At 45.0% G+C, this 18,129-nt stretch overlaps 7 non-coding genes across 7 annotated transcripts; all 7 read right to left on the bottom strand.

Annotated features, from left to right (window-relative positions):
* Nucleotides 1-1,033: 1,033 nt before the first annotated feature.
* LOC130300409 (U2 spliceosomal RNA) lies at nt 1,034-1,224 on the bottom strand. The gene has a single exon (XR_008851280.1). It is a non-coding gene; the product is annotated as a U2 spliceosomal RNA (small nuclear RNA).
* A 2,089-nt stretch (nt 1,225-3,313) lies between these two features.
* On the bottom strand, nt 3,314-3,504 carry LOC130300408 (U2 spliceosomal RNA). The gene has a single exon (XR_008851279.1). It is a non-coding gene; the product is annotated as a U2 spliceosomal RNA (small nuclear RNA).
* A 2,096-nt stretch (nt 3,505-5,600) lies between these two features.
* Nucleotides 5,601-5,791, bottom strand: LOC130300407 (U2 spliceosomal RNA). Its single transcript, XR_008851278.1, has one exon. It is a non-coding gene; the product is annotated as a U2 spliceosomal RNA (small nuclear RNA).
* Nucleotides 5,792-7,868: 2,077 nt separating this feature from the next.
* On the bottom strand, nt 7,869-8,059 carry LOC130300406 (U2 spliceosomal RNA). Its single transcript, XR_008851277.1, has one exon. It is a non-coding gene; the product is annotated as a U2 spliceosomal RNA (small nuclear RNA).
* A 2,090-nt stretch (nt 8,060-10,149) lies between these two features.
* LOC130300405 (U2 spliceosomal RNA) lies at nt 10,150-10,340 on the bottom strand. The gene has a single exon (XR_008851276.1). It is a non-coding gene; the product is annotated as a U2 spliceosomal RNA (small nuclear RNA).
* A 2,086-nt stretch (nt 10,341-12,426) lies between these two features.
* Nucleotides 12,427-12,617, bottom strand: LOC130300404 (U2 spliceosomal RNA). The gene has a single exon (XR_008851275.1). It is a non-coding gene; the product is annotated as a U2 spliceosomal RNA (small nuclear RNA).
* Nucleotides 12,618-16,547: 3,930 nt separating this feature from the next.
* On the bottom strand, nt 16,548-16,738 carry LOC130300403 (U2 spliceosomal RNA). The gene has a single exon (XR_008851274.1). It is a non-coding gene; the product is annotated as a U2 spliceosomal RNA (small nuclear RNA).
* Nucleotides 16,739-18,129: the final 1,391 nt, after the last annotated feature.

The following is an 18,129-nucleotide window of genomic DNA, read 5'->3' as shown; positions in this document are numbered from 1 at the left end:
TCGTCTAATGCATACCCCATCAGTGCAGCAATGCTTATTCAATACCGCCAGCAGATGGAGACACTGGGGGATAATTTTCTAAGGATTTATACTGATTTTTCCTGTCTGAATTTGTCGCACAGAAAGTTGCAGGCCAAATATGTGTGACATTTCTGCGACTTTAGCTTCTAGAGCATTTTTACAACATTATACATAGGTGCTGAATACATAAAAAGCGACTGTTCAGCGACAGACAAGTCGCATCGGCTGAAAGTAGGCCAGAATGTCAGTCCATGTTGGAGCAGGTTTAGATACAGTCTAAAGCATAGATCTCAAAGTCTGTGCACAGAATTTAGCAAGGGCCTCGCACCTTCTGATGCATCAGGTAGGTGCACAATAGCATAGCCTAACCCTCTGTACTTTGGTCTATATTGATGCGGGACATAGACAGCCAGCTGATGACCAATCCATTAGTGCAATGGATGGCTGGAAGCATTTGTCTTTGCCTTTGCAATACCACAGAAGCAATGCATGGTCAATGTACAGCAATGACACACCTGTGTGAACAGCCAGGAGACCCCCCCCCCCCCCATGTTATGTTACATAGTTACATACTTAGTACGGTCGAAAAAAGACATATGTCCATCAAGTTCAACCAGGGAATTAAGGGGTAGGGGTGTGGCGCGATATTGGGGAAGGGATGAGATTTTATATTTCTTCATAAGCATTAATCTTATTTTGTCAATTAGGAACATTCAGCACCCACCCGCTATCAAGGCAGCTGCCTATCATGTCATGCCCTACCTGCACAGGTGTGCTGGCTACTCAAATGATCCAATTAAGGAGGCCATTTAGTCAGCAGCAGCAGAAGTCCTGTGCCTGGACGCTCCAACAGGGGCCAGACACAAGCAGAAGCAGAAGCAGCAGAAGCAGCAGCAGCACCACCTTTTGTTTTTTGGCTGCAGCAGCAGCAAGGCCCACAGGGCTGGCTAGCTGGCTAGCCAGCAAGCAGGTAGCAATGAAAGTAGGAATCTTTCTTTTTAACCCTGTAAGGGGGTGGTGCACTGTACCCGAAGATACTGCCATATCGGGTCAATGCATAGGGCGACGGAAGCAAGCTTCGAAATCGGCCCCCGTTCTCAAAAATCCATTTAATATATGGTCCCCAGATAGGGGACGTATCAGATATTAAACTGATAAGAACAGATACTACACTTGATCTTAGCCAAAAGGCCGAGAAGCGATAACCGTGAAAGGGGCGGGCCCAACAAGGTCCCCTTCATGGGCACTATCACTGCTTGCTGTCAGGGAGGCTGCCAGACAATTTTCCATGCACACTCTGGGCTGGGGGGCAGTCAACCACCAGTACACACAGCAGAACCTAAACCCATACCATTATTGCTAAGCAGCAAGACAGGGGCCCATTGCACTCCCACGGGGCCTTTTTAAATGCAATCCATAACCCGGATTTGCCAGGAACCCTTCTTACTCCTCCTACTTGCATGTGACACTGGGCTTAGGATCTGCATAGGAAACACACACACAAGCACACACCTACCTTTGTTGCCTGCAGATGCCTCCTTGGCTGTCCCCAAACGGTATCAAACCAACACCCACGGGAAGCTGTAAGCATAGAGGACATGCCTGCACCCCATTGGACTTACCTGTGTGGGTTAAATCCGGGTTATTTGACAACCTATGGCGGTGATGGTTCTGCTCAGGCAGAGCAGTGCTGATGCTCCTCATAAAGCTGTCGCTGCTGTGAAGGTTCTAGGTGACATCACAAATCCCTATGGTTACATACACAACAAAGCTGGGTTGTTGTTGTTTACACTCTGCAAGGCCTGTGGAAGTGAGTGACATCATAGCACTGTAGTTCTGAGGGTTCTAGATGGATGCAACAATCTCCTGTTGCTTCTATGAAGGCCGTAATAGACGACATCACCAAACAGCTCCATAGTCACATACACAGCAAAGGAGAGATGTTGTTTACACCTAGTGATGTCAGTGGTATTGAGTGACATCACAGCACAGTGCTAAGGCTCCTGGGCCTGGACACAGCAGCGGCTGCAATATCTCAACGGAGAATACGTTTATATCTATGTGTGTGTGTGCGCGTATATATATATATATATATATATATATATATATATATATATATTTCTCCGCCGAAATCACTTTTAAACCCATTTCCACCTTTTTTTCCCTTCTCTTCCTCTTACTTTTTTTTCACGTTTTTTTTACGTTTTTCTCCTTTTCGCCTCTTTTCTGGGCGTATTATTCTTCTTTTTCTTCTTTTTTTTCGTCTAATGCATACCCCATCAGTGCAGCAATGCTTATTCAATACCGCCAGCAGATGGAGACACTGGGGGATAATTTTCTAAGGATTTATACTGATTTTTCCTGTCTGAATTTGTCGCACAGAAAGTTGCAGGCCAAATATGTGTGACATTTCTGCGACTTTAGCTTCTAGAGCATTTTTACAACATTATACATAGGTGCTGAATACATAAAAAGCGACTGTTCAGCGACAGACAAGTCGCATCGGCTGAAAGTAGGCCAGAATGTCAGTCCATGTTGGAGCAGGTTTAGATACAGTCTAAAGCATAGATCTCAAAGTCTGTGCACAGAATTTAGCAAGGGCCTCGCACCTTCTGATGCATCAGGTAGGTGCACAATAGCATAGCCTAACCCTCTGTACTTTGGTCTTTATTGATGCGGGACATAGACAGCCAGCTGATGACCAATCCATTAGTGCAATGGATGGCTGGAAGCATTTGTCTTTGCCTTTGCAATACCACAGAAGCAATGCATGGTCAATGTACAGCAATGACACACCTGTGTGAACAGCCAGGAGACCCCCCCCCCCCCATGTTATGTTACATAGTTACATACTTAGTACGGTCGAAAAAAGACATATGTCCATCAAGTTCAACCAGGGAATTAAGGGGTAGGGGTGTGGCGCGATATTGGGGAAGGGATGAGATTTTATATTTCTTCATAAGCATTAATCTTATTTTGTCAATTAGGAACATTCAGCACCCACCCGCTATCAAGACAGCTGCCTATCATGTCATGCCCTACCTGCACAGGTGTGCTGGCTACTCAAATGATCCAATTAAGGAGGCCATTTAGTCAGCAGCAGCAGAAGTCCTGTGCCTGGACGCTCCAACAGGGGCCAGACACAAGCAGAAGCAGAAGCAGCAGAAGCAGCAGCAGCACCACCTTTTGTTTTTTGGCTGCAGCAGCAGCAAGGCCCACAGGGCTGGCTAGCTGGCTAGCCAGCAAGCAGGTAGCAATGAAAGTAGGAATCTTTCTTTTTAACCCTGTAAGGGGGTGGTGCACTGTACCCGAAGATACTGCCATATCGGGTCAATGCATAGGGCGACGGAAGCAAGCTTCGAAATCGGCCCCCGTTCTCAAAAATCCATTTAATATATGGTCCCCAGATAGGGGACGTATCAGATATTAAACTGATAAGAACAGATACTACACTTGATCTTAGCCAAAAGGCCGAGAAGCGATAACCGTGAAAGGGGCGGGCCCAACAAGGTCCCCTTCATGGGCACTATCACTGCTTGCTGTCAGGAGGCTGCCAGACAATTTTCCATGCACACTCTGGGCTGGGGGGCAGTCAACCACCAGTACACACAGCAGAACCTAAACCCATACCATTATTGCTAAGCAGCAAGACAGGGGCCCATTGCACTCCCACGGGGCCTTTTTAAATGCAATCCATAACCCGGATTTGCCAGGAACCCTTCTTACTCCTCCTACTTGCATGTGACACTGGGCTTAGGATCTGCATAGGAAACACACACACAAGCACACACCTACCTTTGTTGTCTGCAGATGCCTCCTTGGCTGTCCCCAAACGGTATTAAACCAACACCCACGGGAAGCTGTAAGCATAGAGGACATGCCTGCACCCCATTGGACTTACCTGTGTGGGTTAAATCCGGGTTATTTGACAACCTATGGCGGTGATGGTTCTGCTCAGGCAGAGCAGTGCTGATGCTCCTCATAAAGCTGTCGCTGCTGTGAAGGTTCTAGGTGACATCACAAATCCCTATGGTTACATACACAACAAAGCTGGGTTGTTGTTGTTTACACTCTGCAAGGCCTGTGGAAGTGAGTGACATCATAGCACTGTAGTTCTGAGGGTTCTAGATGGATGCAACAATCTCCTGTTGCTTCTATGAAGGCCGTAATAGACGACATCACCAAACAGCTCCATAGTCACATACACAGCAAAGGAGAGATGTTGTTTACACCTAGTGATGTCAGTGGTATTGAGTGACATCACAGCACAGTGCTAAGGCTCCTGGGCCTGGACACAGCAGCGGCTGCAATATCTCAACGGAGAATACGTTTATATCTATGTGTGTGTGTGCGCGTATATATATATATATATATATATATATATATATATATATATATATATATTTCTCCGCCGAAATCACTTTTAAACCCATTTCCACCTTTTTTTCCCTTCTCTTCCTCTTACTTTTTTTTCACGTTTTTTTACGTTTTTCTCCTTTTCGCCTCTTTTCTGGGCGTATTATTCTTCTTTTTCTTCTTTTTTTTCGTCTAATGCATACCCCATCAGTGCAGCAATGCTTATTCAATACCGCCAGCAGATGGAGACACTGGGGGATAATTTTCTAAGGATTTATACTGATTTTTCCTGTCTGAATTTGTCGCACAGAAAGTTGCAGGCCAAATATGTGTGACATTTCTGCGACTTTAGCTTCTAGAGCATTTTTACAACATTATACATAGGTGCTGAATACATAAAAAGCGACTGTTCAGCGACAGACAAGTCGCATCGGCTGAAAGTAGGCCAGAATGTCAGTCCATGTTGGAGCAGGTTTAGATACAGTCTAAAGCATAGATCTCAAAGTCTGTGCACAGAATTTAGCAAGGGCCTCGCACCTTCTGATGCATCAGGTAGGTGCACAATAGCATAGCCTAACCCTCTGTACTTTGGTCTATATTGATGCGGGACATAGACAGCCAGCTGATGACCAATCCATTAGTGCAATGGATGGCTGGAAGCATTTGTCTTTGCCTTTGCAATACCACAGAAGCAATGCATGGTCAATGTACAGCAATGACACACCTGTGTGAACAGCCAGGAGACCCCCCCCCCCCCCCCATGTTATGTTACATAGTTACATAGTTAGTACGGTCGAAAAAAGACATATGTCCATCAAGTTCAACCAGGGAATTAAGGGGTAGGGGTGTGGCGCGATATTGGGGAAGGGATGAGATTTTATATTTCTTCATAAGCATTAATCTTATTTTGTCAATTAGGAACATTCAGCACCCACCCGCTATCAAGGCAGCTGCCTATCATGTCATGCCCTACCTGCACAGGTGTGCTGGCTACTCAAATGATCCAATTAAGGAGGCCATTTAGTCAGCAGCAGCAGAAGTCCTGTGCCTGGACGCTCCAACAGGGGCCAGACACAAGCAGAAGCAGAAGCAGCAGAAGCAGCAGCAGCACCACCTTTTGTTTTTTGGCTGCAGCAGCAGCAAGGCCCACAGGGCTGGCTAGCTGGCTAGCCAGCAAGCAGGTAGCAATGAAAGTAGGAATCTTTCTTTTTAACCCTGTAAGGGGGTGGTGCACTGTACCCGAAGATACTGCCATATCGGGTCAATGCATAGGGCGACGGAAGCAAGCTTCGAAATCGGCCCCCGTTCTCAAAAATCCATTTAATATATGGTCCCCAGATAGGGGACGTATCAGATATTAAACTGATAAGAACAGATACTACACTTGATCTTAGCCAAAAGGCCGAGAAGCGATAACCGTGAAAGGGGCGGGCCCAACAAGGTCCCCTTCATGGGCACTATCACTGCTTGCTGTCAGGGAGGCTGCCAGACAATTTTCCATGCACACTCTGGGCTGGGGGGCAGTCAACCACCAGTACACACAGCAGAACCTAAACCCATACCATTATTGCTAAGCAGCAAGACAGGGGCCCATTGCACTCCCACGGGGCCTTTTTAAATGCAATCCATAACCCGGATTTGCCAGGAACCCTTCTTACTCCTCCTACTTGCATGTGACACTGGGCTTAGGATCTGCATAGGAAACACACACACAAGCACACACCTACCTTTGTTGCCTGCAGATGCCTCCTTGGCTGTCCCCAAACGGTATCAAACCAACACCCACGGGAAGCTGTAAGCATAGAGGACATGCCTGCACCCCATTGGACTTACCTGTGTGGGTTAAATCCGGGTTATTTGACAACCTATGGCGGTGATGGTTCTGCTCAGGCAGAGCAGTGCTGATGCTCCTCATAAAGCTGTCGCTGCTGTGAAGGTTCTAGGTGACATCACAAATCCCTATGGTTACATACACAACAAAGCTGGGTTGTTGTTGTTTACACTCTGCAAGGCCTGTGGAAGTGAGTGACATCATAGCACTGTAGTTCTGAGGGTTCTAGATGGATGCAACAATCTCCTGTTGCTTCTATGAAGGCCGTAATAGACGACATCACCAAACAGCTCCATAGTCACATACACAGCAAAGGAGAGATGTTGTTTACACCTAGTGATGTCAGTGGTATTGAGTGACATCACAGCACAGTGCTAAGGCTCCTGGGCCTGGACACAGCAGCGGCTGCAATATCTCAACGGAGAATACGTTTATATCTATGTGTGTGTGTGCGCGTATATATATATATATATATATATATATATATATATTTCTCCGCCGAAATCACTTTTAAACCCATTTCCACCTTTTTTTCCCTTCTCTTCCTCTTACTTTTTTTTCACGTTTTTTTACGTTTTTCTCCTTTTCGCCTCTTTTCTGGGCGTATTATTCTTCTTTTTCTTCTTTTTTTTCGTCTAATGCATACCCCATCAGTGCAGCAATGCTTATTCAATACCGCCAGCAGATGGAGACACTGGGGGATAATTTTCTAAGGATTTATACTGATTTTTCCTGTCTGAATTTGTCGCACAGAAAGTTGCAGGCCAAATATGTGTGACATTTCTGCGACTTTAGCTTCTAGAGCATTTTTACAACATTATACATAGGTGCTGAATACATAAAAAGCGACTGTTCAGCGACAGACAAGTCGCATCGGCTGAAAGTAGGCCAGAATGTCAGTCCATGTTGGAGCAGGTTTAGATACAGTCTAAAGCATAGATCTCAAAGTCTGTGCACAGAATTTAGCAAGGGCCTCGCACCTTCTGATGCATCAGGTAGGTGCACAATAGCATAGCCTAACCCTCTGTACTTTGGTCTTTATTGATGCGGGACATAGACAGCCAGCTGATGACCAATCCATTAGTGCAATGGATGGCTGGAAGCATTTGTCTTTGCCTTTGCAATACCACAGAAGCAATGCATGGTCAATGTACAGCAATGACACACCTGTGTGAACAGCCAGGAGACCCCCCCCCCCCCATGTTATGTTACATAGTTACATACTTAGTACGGTCGAAAAAAGACATATGTCCATCAAGTTCAACCAGGGAATTAAGGGGTAGGGGTGTGGCGCGATATTGGGGAAGGGATGAGATTTTATATTTCTTCATAAGCATTAATCTTATTTTGTCAATTAGGAACATTCAGCACCCACCCGCTATCAAGGCAGCTGCCTATCATGTCATGCCCTACCTGCACAGGTGTGCTGGCTACTCAAATGATCCAATTAAGGAGGCCATTTAGTCAGCAGCAGCAGAAGTCCTGTGCCTGGACGCTCCAACAGCGGCCAGACACAAGCAGAAGCAGTAGAAGCAGCAGCAGCAGCACCACCTTTTGTTTTTTGGCTGCAGCAGCAGCAAGGCCCACAGGGCTGGCTAGCTGGCTAGCCAGCAAGCAGGTAGCAATGAAAGTAGGAATCTTTCTTTTTAACCCTGTAAGGGGGTGGTGCACTGTACCCGAAGATACTGCCATATCGGGTCAATGCATAGGGCGACGGAAGCAAGCTTCGAAATCGGCCCCCGTTCTCAAAAATCCATTTAATATATGGTCCCCAGATAGGGGACGTATCAGATATTAAACTGATAAGAACAGATACTACACTTGATCTTAGCCAAAAGGCCGAGAAGCGATAACCGTGAAAGGGGCGGGCCCAACAAGGTCCCCTTCATGGGCACTATCACTGCTTGCTGTCAGGGAGGCTGCCAGACAATTTTCCATGCACACTCTGGGCTGGGGGGCAGTCAACCACCAGTACACACAGCAGAACCTAAACCCATACCATTATTGCTAAGCAGCAAGACAGGGGCCCATTGCACTCCCACGGGGCCTTTTTAAATGCAATCCATAACCCGGATTTGCCAGGAACCCTTCTTACTCCTCCTACTTGCATGTGACACTGGGCTTAGGATCTGCATAGGAAACACACACACAAGCACACACCTACCTTTGTTGCCTGCAGATGCCTCCTTGGCTGTCCCCAAACGGTATCAAACCAACACCCACGGGAAGCTGTAAGCATAGAGGACATGCCTGCACCCCATTGGACTTACCTGTGTGGGTTAAATCCGGGTTATTTGACAACCTATGGCGGTGATGGTTCTGCTCAGGCAGAGCAGTGCTGATGCTCCTCATAAAGCTGTCGCTGCTGTGAAGGTTCTAGGTGACATCACAAATCCCTATGGTTACATACACAACAAAGCTGGGTTGTTGTTGTTTACACTCTGCAAGGCCTGTGGAAGTGAGTGACATCATAGCACTGTAGTTCTGAGGGTTCTAGATGGATGCAACAATCTCCTGTTGCTTCTATGAAGGCCATAATAGACGACATCACCAAACAGCTCCATAGTCACATACACAGCAAAGGAGAGATGTTGTTTACACCTAGTGATGTCAGTGGTATTGAGTGACATCACAGCACAGTGCTAAGGCTCCTGGGCCTGGACACAGCAGCGGCTGCAATATCTCAACGGAGAATACGTTTATATATATGTGTGTGTGTGCGCGTATATATATATATATATATATATATATATATATATATATATATTTCTCCGCCGAAATCACTTTTAAACCCATTTCCACCTTTTTTTCCCTTCTCTTCCTCTTACTTTTTTTTCACGTTTTTTTACGTTTTTCTCCTTTTCGCCTCTTTTCTGGGCGTATTATTCTTCTTTTTCTTCTTTTTTTTCGTCTAATGCATACCCCATCAGTGCAGCAATGCTTATTCAATACCGCCAGCAGATGGAGACACTGGGGGATAATTTTCTAAGGATTTATACTGATTTTTCCTGTCTGAATTTGTCGCACAGAAAGTTGCAGGCCAAATATGTGTGACATTTCTGCGACTTTAGCTTCTAGAGCATTTTTACAACATTATACATAGGTGCTGAATACATAAAAAGCGACTGTTCAGCGACAGACAAGTCGCATCGGCTGAAAGTAGGCCAGAATGTCAGTCCATGTTGGAGCAGGTTTAGATACAGTCTAAAGCATAGATCTCAAAGTCTGTGCACAGAATTTAGCAAGGGCCTCGCACCTTCTGATGCATCAGGTAGGTGCACAATAGCATAGCCTAACCCTCTGTACTTTGGTCTATATTGATGCGGGACATAGACAGCCAGCTGATGACCAATCCATTAGTGCAATGGATGGCTGGAAGCATTTGTCTTTGCCTTTGCAATACCACAGAAGCAATGCATGGTCAATGTACAGCAATGACACACCTGTGTGAACAGCCAGGAGACCCCCCCCCCCCCCCCCCATGTTATGTTACATAGTTACATAGTTAGTACGGTCGAAAAAAGACATATGTCCATCAAGTTCAACCAGGGAATTAAGGGGTAGGGGTGTGGCGCGATATTGGGGAAGGGATGAGATTTTATATTTCTTCATAAGCATTAATCTTATTTTGTCAATTAGGAACATTCAGCACCCACCCGCTATCAAGGCAGCTGCCTATCATGTCATGCCCTACCTGCACAGGTGTGCTGGCTACTCAAATGATCCAATTAAGGAGGCCATTTAGTCAGCAGCAGCAGAAGTCCTGTGCCTGGACGCTCCAACAGCGGCCAGACACAAGCAGAAGCAGCAGAAGCAGCAGCAGCAGCACCACCTTTTGTTTTTTGGCTGCAGCAGCAGCAAGGCCCACAGGGCTGGCTAGCTGGCTAGCCAGCAAGCAGGTAGCAATGAAAGTAGGAATCTTTCTTTTTAACCCTGTAAGGGGGTGGTGCACTGTACCCGAAGATACTGCCATATCGGGTCAATGCATAGGGCGACGGAAGCAAGCTTCGAAATCGGCCCCCGTTCTCAAAAATCCATTTAATATATGGTCCCCAGATAGGGGACGTATCAGATATTAAACTGATAAGAACAGATACTACACTTGATCTTAGCCAAAAGGCCGAGAAGCGATAACCGTGAAAGGGGCGGGCCCAACAAGGTCCCCTTCATGGGCACTATCACTGCTTGCTGTCAGGGAGGCTGCCAGACAATTTTCCATGCACACTCTGGGCTGGGGGGCAGTCAACCACCAGTACACACAGCAGAACCTAAACCCATACCATTATTGCTAAGCAGCAAGACAGGGGCCCATTGCACTCCCACGGGGCCTTTTTAAATGCAATCCATAACCCGGATTTGCCAGGAACCCTTCTTACTCCTCCTACTTGCATGTGACACTGGGCTTAGGATCTGCATAGGAAACACACACACAAGCACACACCTACCTTTGTTGCCTGCAGATGCCTCCTTGGCTGTCCCCAAACGGTATCAAACCAACACCCACGGGAAGCTGTAAGCATAGAGGACATGCCTGCACCCCATTGGACTTACCTGTGTGGGTTAAATCCGGGTTATTTGACAACCTATGGCGGTGATGGTTCTGCTCAGGCAGAGCAGTGCTGATGCTCCTCATAAAGCTGTCGCTGCTGTGAAGGTTCTAGGTGACATCACAAATCCCTATGGTTACATACACAACAAAGCTGGGTTGTTGTTGTTTACACTCTGCAAGGCCTGTGGAAGTGAGTGACATCATAGCACTGTAGTTCTGAGGGTTTTAGATGGATGCAACAATCTCCTGCTGCTTCTATGAAGGCCATAATAGACGACATCACCAAACAGCTCCATAGTCACATACACAGCAAAGGAGAGATGTTGTTTACACCTAGTGATGTCAGTGGTATTGAGTGACATCACAGCACAGTGCTAAGGCTCCTGGGCCTGGACACAGCAGCGGCTGCAATATCTCAACGGAGAATACGTTTATATATATGTGTGTGTGTGCGCGTATATATATATATATATATATATATATATATATATATATATATATTTCTCCGCCGAAATCACTTTTAAACCCATTTCCACCTTTTTTTCCCTTCTCTTCCTCTTACTTTTTTTTCACGTTTTTTTACGTTTTTCTCCTTTTCGCCTCTTTTCTGGGCGTATTATTCTTCTTTTTCTTCTTTTTTTTCGTCTAATGCATACCCCATCAGTGCAGCAATGCTTATTCAATACCGCCAGCAGATGGAGACACTGGGGGATAATTTTCTAAGGATTTATACTGATTTTTCCTGTCTGAATTTGTCGCACAGAAAGTTGCAGGCCAAATATGTGTGACATTTCTGCGACTTTAGCTTCTAGAGCATTTTTACAACATTATACATAGGTGCTGAATACATAAAAAGCGACTGTTCAGCGACAGACAAGTCGCATCGGCTGAAAGTAGGCCAGAATGTCAGTCCATGTTGGAGCAGGTTTAGATACAGTCTAAAGTATAGATCTCAAAGTCTGTGCACAGAATTTAGCAAGGGCCTCGCACCTTCTGATGCATCAGGTAGGTGCACAATAGCATAGCCTAACCCTCTGTACTTTGGTCTATATTGATGCGGGACATAGACAGCCAGCTGATGACCAATCCATTAGTGCAATGGATGGCTGGAAGCATTTGTCTTTGCCTTTGCAATACCACAGAAGCAATGCATGGTCAATGTACAGCAATGACACACCTGTGTGAACAGCCAGGAGACCCCCCCCCCCCATGTTATGTTACATAGTTACATAGTTAGTACGGTCGAAAAAAGACATATGTCCATCAAGTTCAACCAGGGAATTAAGGGGTAGGGGTGTGGCGCGATATTGGGGAAGGGATGAGATTTTATATTTCTTCATAAGCATTAATCTTATTTTGTCAATTAGGAACATTCAGCACCCACCCGCTATCAAGGCAGCTGCCTATCATGTCATGCCCTACCTGCACAGGTGTGCTGGCTACTCAAATGATCCAATTAAGGAGGCCATTTAGTCAGCAGCAGCAGAAGTCCTGTGCCTGGACGCTCCAACAGCGGCCAGACACAAGCAGAAGCAGCAGAAGCAGCAGCAGCAGCACCACCTTTTGTTTTTTGGCTGCAGCAGCAGCAAGGCCCACAGGGCTGGCTAGCTGGCTAGCCAGCAAGCAGGTAGCAATGAAAGTAGGAATCTTTCTTTTTAACCCTGTAAGGGGGTGGTGCACTGTACCCGAAGATACTGCCATATCGGGTCAATGCATAGGGCGACGGAAGCAAGCTTCGAAATCGGCCCCCGTTCTCAAAAATCCATTTAATATATGGTCCCCAGATAGGGGACGTATCAGATATTAAACTGATAAGAACAGATACTACACTTGATCTTAGCCAAAAGGCCGAGAAGCGATAACCGTGAAAGGGGCGGGCCCAACAAGGTCCCCTTCATGGGCACTATCACTGCTTGCTGTCAGGGAGGCTGCCAGACAATTTTCCATGCACACTCTGGGCTGGGGGGCAGTCAACCACCAGTACACACAGCAGAACCTAAACCCATACCATTATTGCTAAGCAGCAAGACAGGGGCCCATTGCACTCCCACGGGGCCTTTTTAAATGCAATCCATAACCCGGATTTGCCAGGAACCCTTCTTACTCCTCCTACTTGCATGTGACACTGGGCTTAGGATCTGCATAGGAAACACACACACAAGCACACACCTACCTTTGTTGCCTGCAGATGCCTCCTTGGCTGTCCCCAAACGGTATCAAACCAACACCCACGGGAAGCTGTAAGCATAGAGGACATGCCTGCACCCCATTGGACTTACCTGTGTGGGTTAAATCCGGGTTATTTGACAACCTATGGCGGTGATGGTTCTGCTCAGGCAGAGCAGTGCTGATGCTCCTCATAAAGCTGTCGCTGCTGTGAAGGTTCTAGGTGACATCACAAATCCCTATGGTTACATACACAACAAAGCTGGGTTGTTGTTGTTTACACTCTGCAAGGCCTGTGGAAGTGAGTGACATCATAGCACTGTAGTTCTGAGGGTTCTAGATGGATGCAACAATCTCCTGTTGCTTCTATGAAGGCCATAATAGACGACATCACCAAACAGCTCCATAGTCACATACACAGCAAAGGAGAGATGTTGTTTACACCTAGTGATGTCAGTGGTATTGAGTGACATCACAGCACAGTGCTAAGGCTCCTGGGCCTGGACACAGCAGCGGCTGCAATATCTCAACGGAGAATACGTTTATATATATGTGTGTGTGTGCGCGTATATATATATATATATATATATATATATATATATATTTCTCCGCCGAAATCACTTTTAAACCCATTTCCACCTTTTTTTCCCTTCTCTTCCTCTTACTTTTTTTTCACGTTTTTTTACGTTTTTCTCCTTTTCGCCTCTTTTCTGGGCGTATTATTCTTCTTTTTCTTCTTTTTTTTCGTCTAATGCATACCCCATCAGTGCAGCAATGCTTATTCAATACCGCCAGCAGATGGAGACACTGGGGGATAATTTTCTAAGGATTTATACTGATTTTTCCTGTCTGAATTTGTCGCACAGAAAGTTGCAGGCCAAATATGTGTGACATTTCTGCGACTTTAGCTTCTAGAGCATTTTTACAACATTATACATAGGTGCTGAATACATAAAAAGCGACTGTTCAGCGACAGACAAGTCGCATCGGCTGAAAGTAGGCCAGAATGTCAGTCCATGTTGGAGCAGGTTTAGATACAGTCTAAAGTATAGATCTCAAAGTCTGTGCACAGAATTTAGCAAGGGCCTCGCACCTTCTGATGCATCAGGTAGGTGCACAATAGCATAGCCTAACCCTCTGTACTTTGGTCTATATTGATGCGGGACATAGACAGCCAGCTGATGACCAATCCATTAGTGCAATGGATGGCTGGAAGCATTTGTCTTTGCCTTTGCAATACCACAGAAGCAATGCATGGTCAATGTACAGCAATGACACACCTGTGTGAACAGCCAGGAGACCCCCCCCATGTTATGTTACATAGTTACATAGTTAGTACGGTCGAAAAAAGACATATGTCCATCAAGTTCAACCAGGGAATTAAGGGGTAGGGGTGTGGCGCGATATTGGGGAAGGGATGAGATTTTATATTTCTTCATAAGCATTAATCTTATTTTGTCAATTAGAAATAGAGGAATGTCCAGCACAAAGCACGATGCAAGGTGTAAATTTATTGAAGATACACACAGCAAACAGCAACACGGATCATGGAGTAAAGTGACGCGTTTCAGCAACCTTGGTCGCCTTAGTCATACAATGGTATACTCAGATCAGTTCGGTTCTTATAGTAGGCGGCACCGCCCACCTCACCAGGTGAAAACACCTGAGTGGGACTGGGCGGCGCACACCAACACACAAGAGCCAGACTGACGTCTGTGCTCACACTAGACACAAATGGGGGAGGGAGGAAAAGAACACTAAACAGAAAATATATAACTCACATATATAATAAGCAGTGAAATTACATAAACAAAAATTGATAGTGTACATGATCATAAGATACCAGGGATAGGGACTTTACCAACATATATAAAAAACATAATAAATCAATAGTTTAAAACCATATGGTAATATAGACTGTCAATCATATCCAAGGTATGTTTAGATTAGTCAGTGTAAAACACAATATAGAACCAAAACCATAATCATTTTTGAGATATCAAACACAAGTCACTTCAAGTATGGTAAATAGTATTAGAAAAAGAGAGAAGAACTTGGTACAAATGTACTAAAAAATAAAAATATAAATTAAGATCCAATCCCCTGTATATGTCCCACATCCAAAAACAATAGCCACAGAAATAACAAAAAATAGGAATAAGTTAATATAGATATGATATAAACACTGGCTATTTGTATAGGTGGGTGTGGGACAATCCATGGGAAGATATCTGGGTTCTATAGAAAAATCAAAACGGAGGAAGGAAAAAGGGCTACACACCCAAAGTCTATGACACCACAAATAATTGAATATGATATATGTAAAAAATAAGAAAATATATATAAAAAAACCATATATAGTGGTAGGTGTAGACCTATGGGAAATGTCAACCAATGGGACAGGAGGACTAGACCAAATTGTATAGTATACTGTACGGAAAAGGGGAATATGAAATAACTATATTGTATATTGCGTAATAGCAACCCACACCCACCTATACAAATAGCCAGTGTTTATATCATATCTATATTAACTTATTCCTATTTTTTGTTATTTCTGTGGCTATTGTTTTTGGATGTGGGACATATACAGGGGATTGGATCTTAATTTATATTTTTATTTTTTAGTACATTTGTACCAAGTTCTTCTCTCTTTTTCTAATACTATTTACCATACTTGAAGTGACTTGTGTTTGATATCTCAAAAATGATTATGGTTTTGGTTCTATATTGTGTTTTACACTGACTAATCTAAACATACCTTGGATATGATTGACAGTCTATATTACCATATGGTTTTAAACTATTGATTTATTATGTTTTTTATATATGTTGGTAAAGTCCCTATCCCTGGTATCTTATGATCATGTACACTATCAATTTTTGTTTATGTAATTTCACTGCTTATTTTATATGTGAGTTATATATTTTCTGTTTAGTGTTCTTTTCCTCCCTCCCCCATTTGTGTCTAGTGTGAGCACAGACGTCAGTCTGGCTCTTGTGTGTTGGTGTGCGCCGCCCAGTCCCACTCAGGTGTTTTCACCTGGTGAGGTGGGCGGTGCCGCCTACTATAAGAACCGAACTGATCTGAGTATACCATTGTATGACTAAGGCGACCAAGGTTGCTGAAACGCGTCACTTTACTCCATGATCCGTGTTGCTGTTTGCTGTGTGTATCTTCAATAAATTTACACCTTGCATCGTGCTTTGTGCTGGACATTCCTCTATTTCTATTGTTCGTCTTCGTGGTGTCCGCACGAGTCCGTGCACTGAGGCGGCGGTGGAGAGCTGGATGACCCTTGCATCTCATTTTGTCAATTAGGAACATTCAGCACCCACCCGCTATCAAGGCAGCTGCCTATCATGTCATGCCCTACCTGCACAGGTGTGCTGGCTACTCAAATGATCCAATTAAGGAGGCCATTTAGTCAGCAGCAGCAGAAGTCCTGTGCCTGGACGCTCCAACAGCGGCCAGACACAAGCAGAAGCAGTAGAAGCAGCAGCAGCAGCACCACCTTTTGTTTTTTGGCTGCAGCAGCAGCAAGGCCCACAGGGCTGGCTAGCTGGCTAGCCAGCAAGCAGGTAGCAATGAAAGTAGGAATCTTTCTTTTTAACCCTGTAAGGGGGTGGTGCACTGTACCCGAAGATACTGCCATATCGGGTCAATGCATAGGGCGACGGAAGCAAGCTTCGAAATCGGCCCCCGTTCTCAAAAATCCATTTAATATATGGTCCCCAGATAGGGGACGTATCAGATATTAAACTGATAAGAACAGATACTACACTTGATCTTAGCCAAAAGGCCGAGAAGCGATAACCGTGAAAGGGGCGGGCCCAACAAGGTCCCCTTCATGGGCACTATCACTGCTTGCTGTCAGGGAGGCTGCCAGACAATTTTCCATGCACACTCTGGGCTGGGGGGCAGTCAACCACCAGTACACACAGCAGAACCTAAACCCATACCATTATTGCTAAGCAGCAAGACAGGGGCCCATTGCACTCCCACGGGGCCTTTTTAAATGCAATCCATAACCCGGATTTGCCAGGAACCCTTCTTACTCCTCCTACTTGCATGTGACACTGGGCTTAGGATCTGCATAGGAAACACACACACAAGCACACACCTACCTTTGTTGCCTGCAGATGCCTCCTTGGCTGTCCCCAAACGGTATCAAACCAACACCCACGGGAAGCTGTAAGCATAGAGGACATGCCTGCACCCCATTGGACTTACCTGTGTGGGTTAAATCCGGGTTATTTGACAACCTATGGCGGTGATGGTTCTGCTCAGGCAGAGCAGTGCTGATGCTCCTCATAAAGCTGTCGCTGCTGTGAAGGTTCTAGGTGACATCACAAATCCCTATGGTTACATACACAACAAAGCTGGGTTGTTGTTGTTTACACTCTGCAAGGCCTGTGGAAGTGAGTGACATCATAGCACTGTAGTTCTGAGGGTTCTAGATGGATGCAACAATCTCCTGTTGCTTCTATGAAGGCCATAATAGACGACATCACCAAACAGCTCCATAGTCACATACACAGCAAAGGAGAGATGTTGTTTACACCTAGTGATGTCAGTGGTATTGAGTGACATCACAGCACAGTGCTAAGGCTCCTGGGCCTGGACACAGCAGCGGCTGCAATATCTCAACGGAGAATACGTTTATATATATGTGTGTGTGTGCGCGTATATATATATATATATATATATATATATATATATATATATATATTTCTCCGCCGAAATCACTTTTAAACCCATTTCCACCTTTTTTTCCCTTCTCTTCCTCTTACTTTTTTTTCACGTTTTTTTACGTTTTTCTCCTTTTCGCCTCTTTTCTGGGCGTATTATTCTTCTTTTTCTTCTTTTTTTTCGTCTAATGCATACCCCATCAGTGCAGCAATGCTTATTCAATACCGCCAGCAGATGGAGACACTGGGGGATAATTTTCTAAGGATTTATACTGATTTTTCCTGTCTGAATTTGTCACACAGAAAGTTGCAGGCCAAATATGTGTGACATTTCTGCGACTTTAGCTTCTAGAGCATTTTTACAACATTATACATAGGTGCTGAATACATAAAAAGCGACTGTTCAGCGACAGACAAGTCGCATCGGCTGAAAGTAGGCCAGAATGTCAGTCCATGTTGGAGCAGGTTTAGATACAGTCTAAAGTATAGATCTCAAAGTCTGTGCACAGAATTT

This window comes from Hyla sarda, unplaced genomic scaffold (genome assembly GCF_029499605.1).
Source record: "Hyla sarda isolate aHylSar1 unplaced genomic scaffold, aHylSar1.hap1 scaffold_1078, whole genome shotgun sequence".
Lineage (NCBI taxonomy): Eukaryota > Metazoa > Chordata > Amphibia > Anura > Hylidae > Hyla > Hyla sarda.
The sequence above is the reverse complement of the archived record's forward strand: the minus strand, read 5'-3'. Positions and strand labels throughout refer to the sequence as shown.